The following is an 11248-nucleotide window of genomic DNA, read 5'->3' as shown; positions in this document are numbered from 1 at the left end:
GTTTGCCGCCAGCACCCGACCAGAAAGCGAGAGGTCCCTACGACTCCAAAACTCCGCCCTCATCCGTATTTTCCTGAGGACTGCTTCCCAATTCTTCTGAGCGCAGTCTTCCCTCCAGAAGACTACCCCCAGAATCCTAAGCCCATCTGCACATAAGGAGAAGCCCCCGGGAACTTCCTGCCTGCGTGCCCATGCCCCAACGAACATCACAGCCGATTTAGCCCTGTTGATTCGGGCCCCGGAGACGTTCGAGAACTCCTTCAGTACCTGACCAACCGCATTAAAATCCTTTTCAGAGGAAAGGAAGAGTGTTGCATCATCCGCATAAACAGAAACCTTTGCCCTCCTCCCACTTCCCCCTGGAACATGCAAACCCTGAAAGGACGGCTCCCTCCGGAGTCGCTCCATCAGTGGTTCTAGGTACAGGACGTAGAGCAGCGGGGACATGGGACAACCCTGCCTCACTCCTCCTTGCTGCTTGACCGGACGTGTATAAAAACCATTCACCCCCACTCTACTGGTCACACCGTTGTACATCAGCCGGACCAGATCTACAAAGGGCCTAGTAAAACCCATCCGATCTAGAACGGCAAACATGAACTCGTGTTGAACCCGGTCGAAAGCTTTCTCCTGGTCCAGGCTGAGCAAAGCCAAGGGCACTTGTCGCTGCTCTGCCCAGGCCAGGGCATCCCTTATCAAGGCCAGGTTCATACTTATCCTGCGACCGGGCACCCCGCAGGTCTGGTCGGGGTGAATGACTGTCTCCATGACCCCACTCAGCCGCTGACACAAAACCTTGGCCAAGATCTTGTAATCCACGTTGAGCAACGTTATCGGCCTCCAGTTTGCAAGGTCGGCCCTGTCCCCCCGCTTGTAAAGAAGGGTGACATGGCCAACCCGTGCTGAGGGAGGCAATATGCCTCGTTCTACTGCTTCCCTGTACACGTCCACCAAGTCTTTCCCAAGTAAGGGCCAAAGAGTCCTGTACCATTCTACTGGCAAGCCATCCCCCCCAGGGGCCGTGCCACACCTCAGGGAGAGCATGGCCCTTTGGACCTCCTCTACTCTGATTTCCCCCTCAAGCTGAACTGCCTCCTCCTCCACCAAACGCCCGCTGACTGCCTCCAAGAACCCATAGTCGTTTACCCCCCCCTCCCCAGGGGGTCCAGTCCCAAAAAGAGAGGTGAAATGCGCCTCCGCTATCCCCAACATCCCCTCCACGGATGCATCCACCCGCCCCCCATCCCTCAACCCCTCTATGTGTGATCGTCGCTGGCGGGTTTTAATCGATTCAAAAAAGAAACGCGTTGGCCTCTCATCCATCTCCAACTTCTGCCTCCCTGCCTGGAAACAAAAAGCCTTTGCTTCCTTCTCATAAAAAGCTCGCAGCTCCTCACTTGCTTCCCTCAATCTCTCCCTGTTTCCCCCCTGCCAAGCTGCCTGTAGCTCTTCGGACCATCGCCTGATGTGCTCCTTCCTTCTCCTTACCTTTTCTTGCCCCCACCAACGACACAGAGTGGCGACCCTTTTCTTAAGGTCCTCCCACCACTCTGCCATCGAAGTGTAGAGCACCTTCAAACGTCTCCATTCCCCATATAAAACTCCAAATATTTGAAGGAAGGAGGGGTCCTGGAGAAAACCTCTATTCATTCTCCACAGACCTCTCCCTCTCTGTCCTCCCTCAACAAGGATTTCTGCTGACACTAAGCAATGGTCTGACCCCCAGAACGGTTCAGCGGCATAACTCAACACCTGGGACCCTTCAGCCACCAACAGGAGGTCGAGCCTTGAAGAGTCCCCCCGGGAATTGGCCCAGGTGTGACCAGATGCTCTCGGCTCGACCACCCTGAAAGCATCTACCAGCCCTGCCCCCCGCAACACTTGAGCTAGGTGACACCCCCTCTCCACATCTGGCTCAACATTAAAATCCCCACCTACTAATAGGAACCTGTTCGTGTGGAGAAGGGGCTCCAAGATTTGAAAAAAACCTCGCCGCCTACCCTTCCCAGGGGGTGCGTAAATTGCAATGGCCCTGAACCCGATCCCTCTCCACTCACCGTCCACGCAGAGCACTCTACCTGGCACAGGCGACTGGACGTCGGTCACTAGGAAGTCGCATGTTTTAAACAGGATTCCCACACCATCTCCGTTTCCCTCCCCGACACCCCAGACCGATGGCCCCAACGTCCAGTCCCTGGCGAAGGAGACCTCATCTGCCTTTGATTTTACATGGCATTCCTGCAGGAAGCACAGGTCAAACAGGACATCACGCAGACTCAAGAATACCGCCGTCCTCTTGAGTGCCTGCCTAATGCCCCTTACATTTAGTGTGGCAACTGCGAGCTTATCCATTTGAAAAAAAAATAACAGGAAGAATAGACTGGTATAGAGCAACACGGTTCAAAAACAAACCCCCCCCAAAAAAAAGGCCCCATCCCCCCAAAATAACACTGAACCTCACAAAACCCCCTATTCCTTATCCCCACCTCCTCTCCCCAACCGTTTTCCATGATCCCCCTCCACACCTTTGGCTCTCCCCCTCCCTACCCCCTTCCCCACCCGCCTTGAGACCACTTCTTTCCAACCCACCTCTTCTAGCCCACCTGCCTCCCCAGTCCCTGGACTTCCCCTGCTTCCCTCACCCTCTCCTTCTCTTTGTGAAAATGGTGACCGGTTATGTTCAGGGAACTCCGGCCCTTCAGTCCTCTGTTGCTTATCTACCTCTGTACTTGTGCTGGCAGCTTCCCCCATCTCGACTGGGACGAGGTCAAACTCTCGAACCACCTCCAGACGGCTCCTCTTGGCTGATCTATCCTCGTCCTTAAAGTCCTTATTCCTTGACGAATGGCTCCTGAACAAAACCCCTCCCTCCTCTGTCTCCATTTCACTGTCCCCTTCTGTGGCAACTGGGCTTTCCGAGATTACCAGATCAGCCCAGTCTAGGACCTGTATGCTCGGGAGTTGATCCATGTCCCCGGAGGCTCCAGCCCATTCCAGAGGGGACCAAGAGTTCCCCTGCCCATCTTCTCCTGGCCGCTGCTCACTCCGAGCCTCGGTGGGCAAAGGAGCTTGTGCATTTTCCACTGGCTCCTTAGCATTGACCTCCACCCCCACCATCTCTTCACATTCACCCATGTCCGCACGCTCCCCCAGTTGTTTCACGGGGGTTCCCGCAAGGGCTTGCGGGATGGCTGTCTCTGCCAGGGCTGCCTTTGGCGCCTCACGACCTGCCACCTCCTCTGTTGCGGACTTAGTCCCCATCACCTCAGACCTCTTCTGCACATTCCCCGACAAATTTGCCCTGGAAGTCCCCGGAACAGCCTCAGACCCCACTTCTCCGGTCTTCCCCTCCACGGGCCTTTGTGGGTTCACCCCAGACGTCCCCGGCACAACAACTTCTGCTGAACCAGTTGACTTTTCCACTTCTGCTTCTCCCATGCTAGGTCCTCCATCCAGTATCTTAAAGACTGCTGGGACTTTGAAGAGATCACTAAAAAGCCTGGTCCGTGCAGGGCAGTCCCTATACAAATGGTCATGGTTTCCACACAGGCTGCATGCTTTTGGAGCTCCGCACTCGGCTGTCGTATGCTCCTCTGCGCCACAGAATCTACACCTGCCTCCAGTGCAGGCGTCTTTGGAGTGACCCCGGGCCCCACATCGTCTGCAGTATTCAGGCTGTCCCGGGTAGTGCAAGAAGCCTCGATGTGGGCCGATGGAAAAACTTCCTGGCGGATGTACGAGGCCTCCCGAAAACGCTGGATCTGCCCGCAGCCGGACAAAGAACCGCCGCTTCCCATTCCAAATCCCGAACCTTCCTTTCAGTCGTTCTCCAGGAGAGACCGATGAACAGAAACGTCCTAGAAATGTCCGGATATCCTCATCCTTTACGAAAGGGTTGTACATATGGACAGTTACCGGAACCTCGTCCATAGCGAAAAGTGGGATCAGGCGTAGTCCTCTGAGCACTTCCTGATCTTGTTGCTGACAGCACTTCTCAAAACATGTTGAACAGTCTGTAAACGATGCGAAAGTCACGTCCAAAAACCCAGCCTTGGAAAAATCCTGTATGCAGAAGATCCTTGACGGTGAGAGATCGCAGACATCTCGAAGAATTCGTAGTACTAACCAGTCCCATCCAAATCTCTTTTTCACATCGTCCCCAGCATCCTGCAGCAGTTCCACACGAACAGTATGCCTAAGCCGCACCACTCGGGCCGGCCGACTATCGCTATCAGTCATAGTATTTGCCCAGAACAGATACTACACTTGATCTTAGCCAAAAGGCCGAGAAGCGATAACCGGAAAGGCCCGGCCGGCCCGGAGCACCCTGCCGCAAACCAGCAACTACTGGAGGGTATTTAAACCTGGTCGTCAGACCTTGACCCCTCCCACTCAGACACCACCACCACACCGGAGGCTCCTCCCACCAAGAACTGCAAACAGAAGCTAAGAGCTGCTGCTACAGGAACTTGTGGCAAGGCGTGCTCCAAAGACGGCTGTCGCTCTGTCATTATACAGGAAGAAAATGTGTAGCTCTGCAGCAACAGAGCCTTCAAAAATACACAAAACTCGTCAACGTTCCCCTCCACGGAAATCTTTAGTAAAAGGCGAAAGATTTGTACGTGACTGAAGAGAAACCCGAGATATGACGGCTAACGGCAGGCCTTCCGCTCCTCTGCTGGAGGTCTAAGACTCTTGCGGAGGGTGCAGACTGAACAAAGGTCAGGGTGGGATAATCTGTGCATAAATTAACACGCCAATTAGAGGTCAACACAGACGAGAAAAACATGAGATCATAGATTTGTATTTAAAAAAAAAAAAAAAAAAAAAAAAGAAGAAAAATGGAGGGAAAACCATGAAACAGATTAAAAAGAGAACAGCCTCGAGAAGGCAACATCATAAAGCCGTACCCATGTCCTAACTTATTTCTTTCTGACTTTTAACCAGTTTAAGGAGGTGCACCGTTCCCAGAAGTACTGCAATACCGGGTCGATGCGTGGAGCGGACGGAGCAAGCCCCTCTTCCGTCTCCCTGCTCAAAAAATCAATTTAATATGTAGTCCTCGTATAGAGGACGTATCAGATATTAAACTGATAAGAACAGATACTACACTTGATCTTAGCCAAAAGGCCGAGAAGCGATAACCGGAAAGGCCCGGCCGGCCCGGAGCACCCTGCCGCAAACCAGCAACTACTGGAGGGTATTTAAACCTGGTCGTCAGACCTTGACCCCTCCCACTCAGACACCACCACCACACCGGAGGCTCCTCCCACCAAGAACTGCAAACAGAAGCTAAGAGCTGCTGCTACAGGAACTTGTGGCAAGGCGTGCTCCAAAGACGGCTGTCGCTCTGTCATTATACAGGAAGAAAATGTGTAGCTCTGCAGCAACAGAGCCTTCAAAAATACACAAAACTCGTCAACGTTCCCCTCCACGGAAATCTTTAGTAAAAGGCGAAAGATTTGTACGTGACTGAAGAGAAACCCGAGATATGACGGCTAACGGCAGGCCTTCCGCTCCTCTGCTGGAGGTCTAAGACTCTTGCGGAGGGTGCAGACTGAACAAAGGTCAGGGTGGGATAATCTGTGCATAAATTAACACGCCAATTAGAGGTCAACACAGACGAGAAAAACATGAGATCATAGATTTGTATTTAAAAAAAAAAAAAAAAAAAAAAAAGAAGAAAAATGGAGGGAAAACCATGAAACAGATTAAAAAGAGAACAGCCTCGAGAAGGCAACATCATAAAGCCGTACCCATGTCCTAACTTATTTCTTTCTGACTTTTAACCAGTTTAAGGAGGTGCACCGTTCCCAGAAGTACTGCAATACCGGGTCGATGCGTGGAGCGGACGGAGCAAGCCCCTCTTCCGTCTCCCTGCTCAAAAAATCAATTTAATATGTAGTCCTCGTATAGAGGACGTATCAGATATTAAACTGATAAGAACAGATACTACACTTGATCTTAGCCAAAAGGCCGAGAAGCGATAACCGGAAAGGCCCGGCCGGCCCGGAGCACCCTGCCGCAAACCAGCAACTACTGGAGGGTATTTAAACCTGGTCGTCAGACCTTGACCCCTCCCACTCAGACACCACCACCACACCGGAGGCTCCTCCCACCAAGAACTGCAAACAGAAGCTAAGAGCTGCTGCTACAGGAACTTGTGGCAAGGCGTGCTCCAAAGACGGCTGTCGCTCTGTCATTATACAGGAAGAAAATGTGTAGCTCTGCAGCAACAGAGCCTTCAAAAATACACAAAACTCGTCAACGTTCCCCTCCACGGAAATCTTTAGTAAAAGGCGAAAGATTTGTACGTGACTGAAGAGAAACCCGAGATATGACGGCTAACGGCAGGCCTTCCGCTCCTCTGCTGGAGGTCTAAGACTCTTGCGGAGGGTGCAGACTGAACAAAGGTCAGGGTGGGATAATCTGTGCATAAATTAACACGCCAATTAGAGGTCAACACAGACGAGAAAAACATGAGATCATAGATTTGTATTTAAAAAAAAAAAAAAAAAAAAAAAGAAGAAAAATGGAGGGAAAACCATGAAACAGATTAAAAAGAGAACAGCCTCGAGAAGGCAACATCATAAAGCCGTACCCATGTCCTAACTTATTTCTTTCTGACTTTTAACCAGTTTAAGGAGGTGCACCGTTCCCAGAAGTACTGCAATACCGGGTCGATGCGTGGAGCGGACGGAGCAAGCCCCTCTTCCGTCTCCCTGCTCAAAAAATCAATTTAATATGTAGTCCTCGTATAGAGGACGTATCAGATATTAAACTGATAAGAACAGATACTACACTTGATCTTAGCCAAAAGGCCGAGAAGCGATAACCGGAAAGGCCCGGCCGGCCCGGAGCACCCTGCCGCAAACCAGCAACTACTGGAGGGTATTTAAACCTGGTCGTCAGACCTTGACCCCTCCCACTCAGACACCACCACCACACCGGAGGCTCCTCCCACCAAGAACTGCAAACAGAAGCTAAGAGCTGCTGCTACAGGAACTTGTGGCAAGGCGTGCTCCAAAGACGGCTGTCGCTCTGTCATTATACAGGAAGAAAATGTGTAGCTCTGCAGCAACAGAGCCTTCAAAAATACACAAAACTCGTCAACGTTCCCCTCCACGGAAATCTTTAGTAAAAGGCGAAAGATTTGTACGTGACTGAAGAGAAACCCGAGATATGACGGCTAACGGCAGGCCTTCCGCTCCTCTGCTGGAGGTCTAAGACTCTTGCGGAGGGTGCAGACTGAACAAAGGTCAGGGTGGGATAATCTGTGCATAAATTAACACGCCAATTAGAGGTCAACACAGACGAGAAAAACATGAGATCATAGATTTGTATTTAAAAAAAAAAAAAAAAAAAAAAAAAGAAGAAAAATGGAGGGAAAACCATGAAACAGATTAAAAAGAGAACAGCCTCGAGAAGGCAACATCATAAAGCCGTACCCATGTCCTAACTTATTTCTTTCTGACTTTTAACCAGTTTAAGGAGGTGCACCGTTCCCAGAAGTACTGCAATACCGGGTCGATGCGTGGAGCGGACGGAGCAAGCCCCTCTTCCGTCTCCCTGCTCAAAAAATCAATTTAATATGTAGTCCTCGTATAGAGGACGTATCAGATATTAAACTGATAAGAACAGATACTACACTTGATCTTAGCCAAAAGGCCGAGAAGCGATAACCGGAAAGGCCCGGCCGGCCCGGAGCACCCTGCCGCAAACCAGCAACTACTGGAGGGTATTTAAACCTGGTCGTCAGACCTTGACCCCTCCCACTCAGACACCACCACCACACCGGAGGCTCCTCCCACCAAGAACTGCAAACAGAAGCTAAGAGCTGCTGCTACAGGAACTTGTGGCAAGGCGTGCTCCAAAGACGGCTGTCGCTCTGTCATTATACAGGAAGAAAATGTGTAGCTCTGCAGCAACAGAGCCTTCAAAAATACACAAAACTCGTCAACGTTCCCCTCCACGGAAATCTTTAGTAAAAGGCGAAAGATTTGTACGTGACTGAAGAGAAACCCGAGATATGACGGCTAACGGCAGGCCTTCCGCTCCTCTGCTGGAGGTCTAAGACTCTTGCGGAGGGTGCAGACTGAACAAAGGTCAGGGTGGGATAATCTGTGCATAAATTAACACGCCAATTAGAGGTCAACACAGACGAGAAAAACATGAGATCATAGATTTGTATTTAAAAAAAAAAAAAAAAAAAAAAAAGAAGAAAAATGGAGGGAAAACCATGAAACAGATTAAAAAGAGAACAGCCTCGAGAAGGCAACATCATAAAGCCGTACCCATGTCCTAACTTATTTCTTTCTGACTTTTAACCAGTTTAAGGAGGTGCACCGTTCCCAGAAGTACTGCAATACCGGGTCGATGCGTGGAGCGGACGGAGCAAGCCCCTCTTCCGTCTCCCTGCTCAAAAAATCAATTTAATATGTAGTCCTCGTATAGAGGACGTATCAGATATTAAACTGATAAGAACAGATACTACACTTGATCTTAGCCAAAAGGCCGAGAAGCGATAACCGGAAAGGCCCGGCCGGCCCGGAGCACCCTGCCGCAAACCAGCAACTACTGGAGGGTATTTAAACCTGGTCGTCAGACCTTGACCCCTCCCACTCAGACACCACCACCACACCGGAGGCTCCTCCCACCAAGAACTGCAAACAGAAGCTAAGAGCTGCTGCTACAGGAACTTGTGGCAAGGCGTGCTCCAAAGACGGCTGTCGCTCTGTCATTATACAGGAAGAAAATGTGTAGCTCTGCAGCAACAGAGCCTTCAAAAATACACAAAACTCGTCAACGTTCCCCTCCACGGAAATCTTTAGTAAAAGGCGAAAGATTTGTACGTGACTGAAGAGAAACCCGAGATATGACGGCTAACGGCAGGCCTTCCGCTCCTCTGCTGGAGGTCTAAGACTCTTGCGGAGGGTGCAGACTGAACAAAGGTCAGGGTGGGATAATCTGTGCATAAATTAACACGCCAATTAGAGGTCAACACAGACGAGAAAAACATGAGATCATAGATTTGTATTTAAAAAAAAAAAAAAAAAAAAAAAAGAAGAAAAATGGAGGGAAAACCATGAAACAGATTAAAAAGAGAACAGCCTCGAGAAGGCAACATCATAAAGCCGTACCCATGTCCTAACTTATTTCTTTCTGACTTTTAACCAGTTTAAGGAGGTGCACCGTTCCCAGAAGTACTGCAATACCGGGTCGATGCGTGGAGCGGACGGAGCAAGCCCCTCTTCCGTCTCCCTGCTCAAAAAATCAATTTAATATGTAGTCCTCGTATAGAGGACGTATCAGATATTAAACTGATAAGAACAGATACTACACTTGATCTTAGCCAAAAGGCCGAGAAGCGATAACCGGAAAGGCCCGGCCGGCCCGGAGCACCCTGCCGCAAACCAGCAACTACTGGAGGGTATTTAAACCTGGTCGTCAGACCTTGACCCCTCCCACTCAGACACCACCACCACACCGGAGGCTCCTCCCACCAAGAACTGCAAACAGAAGCTAAGAGCTGCTGCTACAGGAACTTGTGGCAAGGCGTGCTCCAAAGACGGCTGTCGCTCTGTCATTATACAGGAAGAAAATGTGTAGCTCTGCAGCAACAGAGCCTTCAAAAATACACAAAACTCGTCAACGTTCCCCTCCACGGAAATCTTTAGTAAAAGGCGAAAGATTTGTACGTGACTGAAGAGAAACCCGAGATATGACGGCTAACGGCAGGCCTTCCGCTCCTCTGCTGGAGGTCTAAGACTCTTGCGGAGGGTGCAGACTGAACAAAGGTCAGGGTGGGATAATCTGTGCATAAATTAACACGCCAATTAGAGGTCAACACAGACGAGAAAAACATGAGATCATAGATTTGTATTTAAAAAAAAAAAAAAAAAAAAAAAAAGAAGAAAAATGGAGGGAAAACCATGAAACAGATTAAAAAGAGAACAGCCTCGAGAAGGCAACATCATAAAGCCGTACCCATGTCCTAACTTATTTCTTTCTGACTTTTAACCAGTTTAAGGAGGTGCACCGTTCCCAGAAGTACTGCAATACCGGGTCGATGCGTGGAGCGGACGGAGCAAGCCCCTCTTCCGTCTCCCTGCTCAAAAAATCAATTTAATATGTAGTCCTCGTATAGAGGACGTATCAGATATTAAACTGATAAGAACAGATACTACACTTGATCTTAGCCAAAAGGCCGAGAAGCGATAACCGGAAAGGCCCGGCCGGCCCGGAGCACCCTGCCGCAAACCAGCAACTACTGGAGGGTATTTAAACCTGGTCGTCAGACCTTGACCCCTCCCACTCAGACACCACCACCACACCGGAGGCTCCTCCCACCAAGAACTGCAAACAGAAGCTAAGAGCTGCTGCTACAGGAACTTGTGGCAAGGCGTGCTCCAAAGACGGCTGTCGCTCTGTCATTATACAGGAAGAAAATGTGTAGCTCTGCAGCAACAGAGCCTTCAAAAATACACAAAACTCGTCAACGTTCCCCTCCACGGAAATCTTTAGTAAAAGGCGAAAGATTTGTACGTGACTGAAGAGAAACCCGAGATATGACGGCTAACGGCAGGCCTTCCGCTCCTCTGCTGGAGGTCTAAGACTCTTGCGGAGGGTGCAGACTGAACAAAGGTCAGGGTGGGATAATCTGTGCATAAATTAACACGCCAATTAGAGGTCAACACAGACGAGAAAAACATGAGATCATAGATTTGTATTTAAAAAAAAAAAAAAAAAAAAAAAAAGAAGAAAAATGGAGGGAAAACCATGAAACAGATTAAAAAGAGAACAGCCTCGAGAAGGCAACATCATAAAGCCGTACCCATGTCCTAACTTATTTCTTTCTGACTTTTAACCAGTTTAAGGAGGTGCACCGTTCCCAGAAGTACTGCAATACCGGGTCGATGCGTGGAGCGGACGGAGCAAGCCCCTCTTCCGTCTCCCTGCTCAAAAAATCAATTTAATATGTAGTCCTCGTATAGAGGACGTATCAGATATTAAACTGATAAGAACAGATACTACACTTGATCTTAGCCAAAAGGCCGAGAAGCGATAACCGGAAAGGCCCGGCCGGCCCGGAGCACCCTGCCGCAAACCAGCAACTACTGGAGGGTATTTAAACCTGGTCGTCAGACCTTGACCCCTCCCACTCAGACACCACCACCACACCGGAGGCTCCTCCCACCAAGAACTGCAAACAGAAGCTAAGAGCTGCTGCTACAGGAACTTGTGGCAA

General features: G+C 49.9%; 16 non-coding genes and 1 pseudogene across 16 annotated transcripts; all 17 read right to left on the bottom strand.

Moving 5' to 3' along the window:
* Nucleotides 1-4229: 4229 nt before the first annotated feature.
* Nucleotides 4230-4296, bottom strand: LOC136679977 (U2 spliceosomal RNA; annotated as a pseudogene).
* A 235-nt stretch (nucleotides 4297-4531) lies between these two features.
* Nucleotides 4532-4645, bottom strand: LOC136680107 (U5 spliceosomal RNA). The gene has a single exon (XR_010796828.1). It is a non-coding gene; the product is annotated as a U5 spliceosomal RNA (small nuclear RNA).
* Nucleotides 4646-4951: 306 nt separating this feature from the next.
* On the bottom strand, nucleotides 4952-5142 carry LOC136679912 (U2 spliceosomal RNA). The gene has a single exon (XR_010796645.1). It is a non-coding gene; the product is annotated as a U2 spliceosomal RNA (small nuclear RNA).
* Nucleotides 5143-5377: 235 nt separating this feature from the next.
* On the bottom strand, nucleotides 5378-5491 carry LOC136680106 (U5 spliceosomal RNA). Its single transcript, XR_010796827.1, has one exon. It is a non-coding gene; the product is annotated as a U5 spliceosomal RNA (small nuclear RNA).
* A 306-nt stretch (nucleotides 5492-5797) lies between these two features.
* On the bottom strand, nucleotides 5798-5988 carry LOC136679911 (U2 spliceosomal RNA). The gene has a single exon (XR_010796644.1). It is a non-coding gene; the product is annotated as a U2 spliceosomal RNA (small nuclear RNA).
* Nucleotides 5989-6223: 235 nt separating this feature from the next.
* On the bottom strand, nucleotides 6224-6337 carry LOC136680105 (U5 spliceosomal RNA). Its single transcript, XR_010796826.1, has one exon. It is a non-coding gene; the product is annotated as a U5 spliceosomal RNA (small nuclear RNA).
* A 305-nt stretch (nucleotides 6338-6642) lies between these two features.
* On the bottom strand, nucleotides 6643-6833 carry LOC136679910 (U2 spliceosomal RNA). The gene has a single exon (XR_010796643.1). It is a non-coding gene; the product is annotated as a U2 spliceosomal RNA (small nuclear RNA).
* A 235-nt stretch (nucleotides 6834-7068) lies between these two features.
* Nucleotides 7069-7182, bottom strand: LOC136680104 (U5 spliceosomal RNA). The gene has a single exon (XR_010796825.1). It is a non-coding gene; the product is annotated as a U5 spliceosomal RNA (small nuclear RNA).
* Nucleotides 7183-7489: 307 nt separating this feature from the next.
* Nucleotides 7490-7680, bottom strand: LOC136679909 (U2 spliceosomal RNA). The gene has a single exon (XR_010796642.1). It is a non-coding gene; the product is annotated as a U2 spliceosomal RNA (small nuclear RNA).
* A 235-nt stretch (nucleotides 7681-7915) lies between these two features.
* Nucleotides 7916-8029, bottom strand: LOC136680102 (U5 spliceosomal RNA). The gene has a single exon (XR_010796823.1). It is a non-coding gene; the product is annotated as a U5 spliceosomal RNA (small nuclear RNA).
* Nucleotides 8030-8335: 306 nt separating this feature from the next.
* On the bottom strand, nucleotides 8336-8526 carry LOC136679908 (U2 spliceosomal RNA). The gene has a single exon (XR_010796641.1). It is a non-coding gene; the product is annotated as a U2 spliceosomal RNA (small nuclear RNA).
* Nucleotides 8527-8761: 235 nt separating this feature from the next.
* LOC136680101 (U5 spliceosomal RNA) lies at nucleotides 8762-8875 on the bottom strand. The gene has a single exon (XR_010796822.1). It is a non-coding gene; the product is annotated as a U5 spliceosomal RNA (small nuclear RNA).
* Nucleotides 8876-9181: 306 nt separating this feature from the next.
* Nucleotides 9182-9372, bottom strand: LOC136679907 (U2 spliceosomal RNA). Its single transcript, XR_010796640.1, has one exon. It is a non-coding gene; the product is annotated as a U2 spliceosomal RNA (small nuclear RNA).
* Nucleotides 9373-9607: 235 nt separating this feature from the next.
* On the bottom strand, nucleotides 9608-9721 carry LOC136680100 (U5 spliceosomal RNA). Its single transcript, XR_010796821.1, has one exon. It is a non-coding gene; the product is annotated as a U5 spliceosomal RNA (small nuclear RNA).
* A 307-nt stretch (nucleotides 9722-10028) lies between these two features.
* LOC136679905 (U2 spliceosomal RNA) lies at nucleotides 10029-10219 on the bottom strand. The gene has a single exon (XR_010796638.1). It is a non-coding gene; the product is annotated as a U2 spliceosomal RNA (small nuclear RNA).
* A 235-nt stretch (nucleotides 10220-10454) lies between these two features.
* On the bottom strand, nucleotides 10455-10568 carry LOC136680099 (U5 spliceosomal RNA). Its single transcript, XR_010796820.1, has one exon. It is a non-coding gene; the product is annotated as a U5 spliceosomal RNA (small nuclear RNA).
* A 307-nt stretch (nucleotides 10569-10875) lies between these two features.
* On the bottom strand, nucleotides 10876-11066 carry LOC136679904 (U2 spliceosomal RNA). The gene has a single exon (XR_010796637.1). It is a non-coding gene; the product is annotated as a U2 spliceosomal RNA (small nuclear RNA).
* Between the last annotated feature and the right edge of the window lie 182 nt (nucleotides 11067-11248).

The sequence above is a fragment of the Hoplias malabaricus genome, unplaced genomic scaffold (genome assembly GCF_029633855.1).
Source record: "Hoplias malabaricus isolate fHopMal1 unplaced genomic scaffold, fHopMal1.hap1 scaffold_132, whole genome shotgun sequence".
In the NCBI taxonomy this organism is placed as follows: Eukaryota; Metazoa; Chordata; class Actinopteri; order Characiformes; family Erythrinidae; genus Hoplias; species Hoplias malabaricus.
This window is presented reverse-complemented; position numbering and strand designations above follow the sequence as displayed.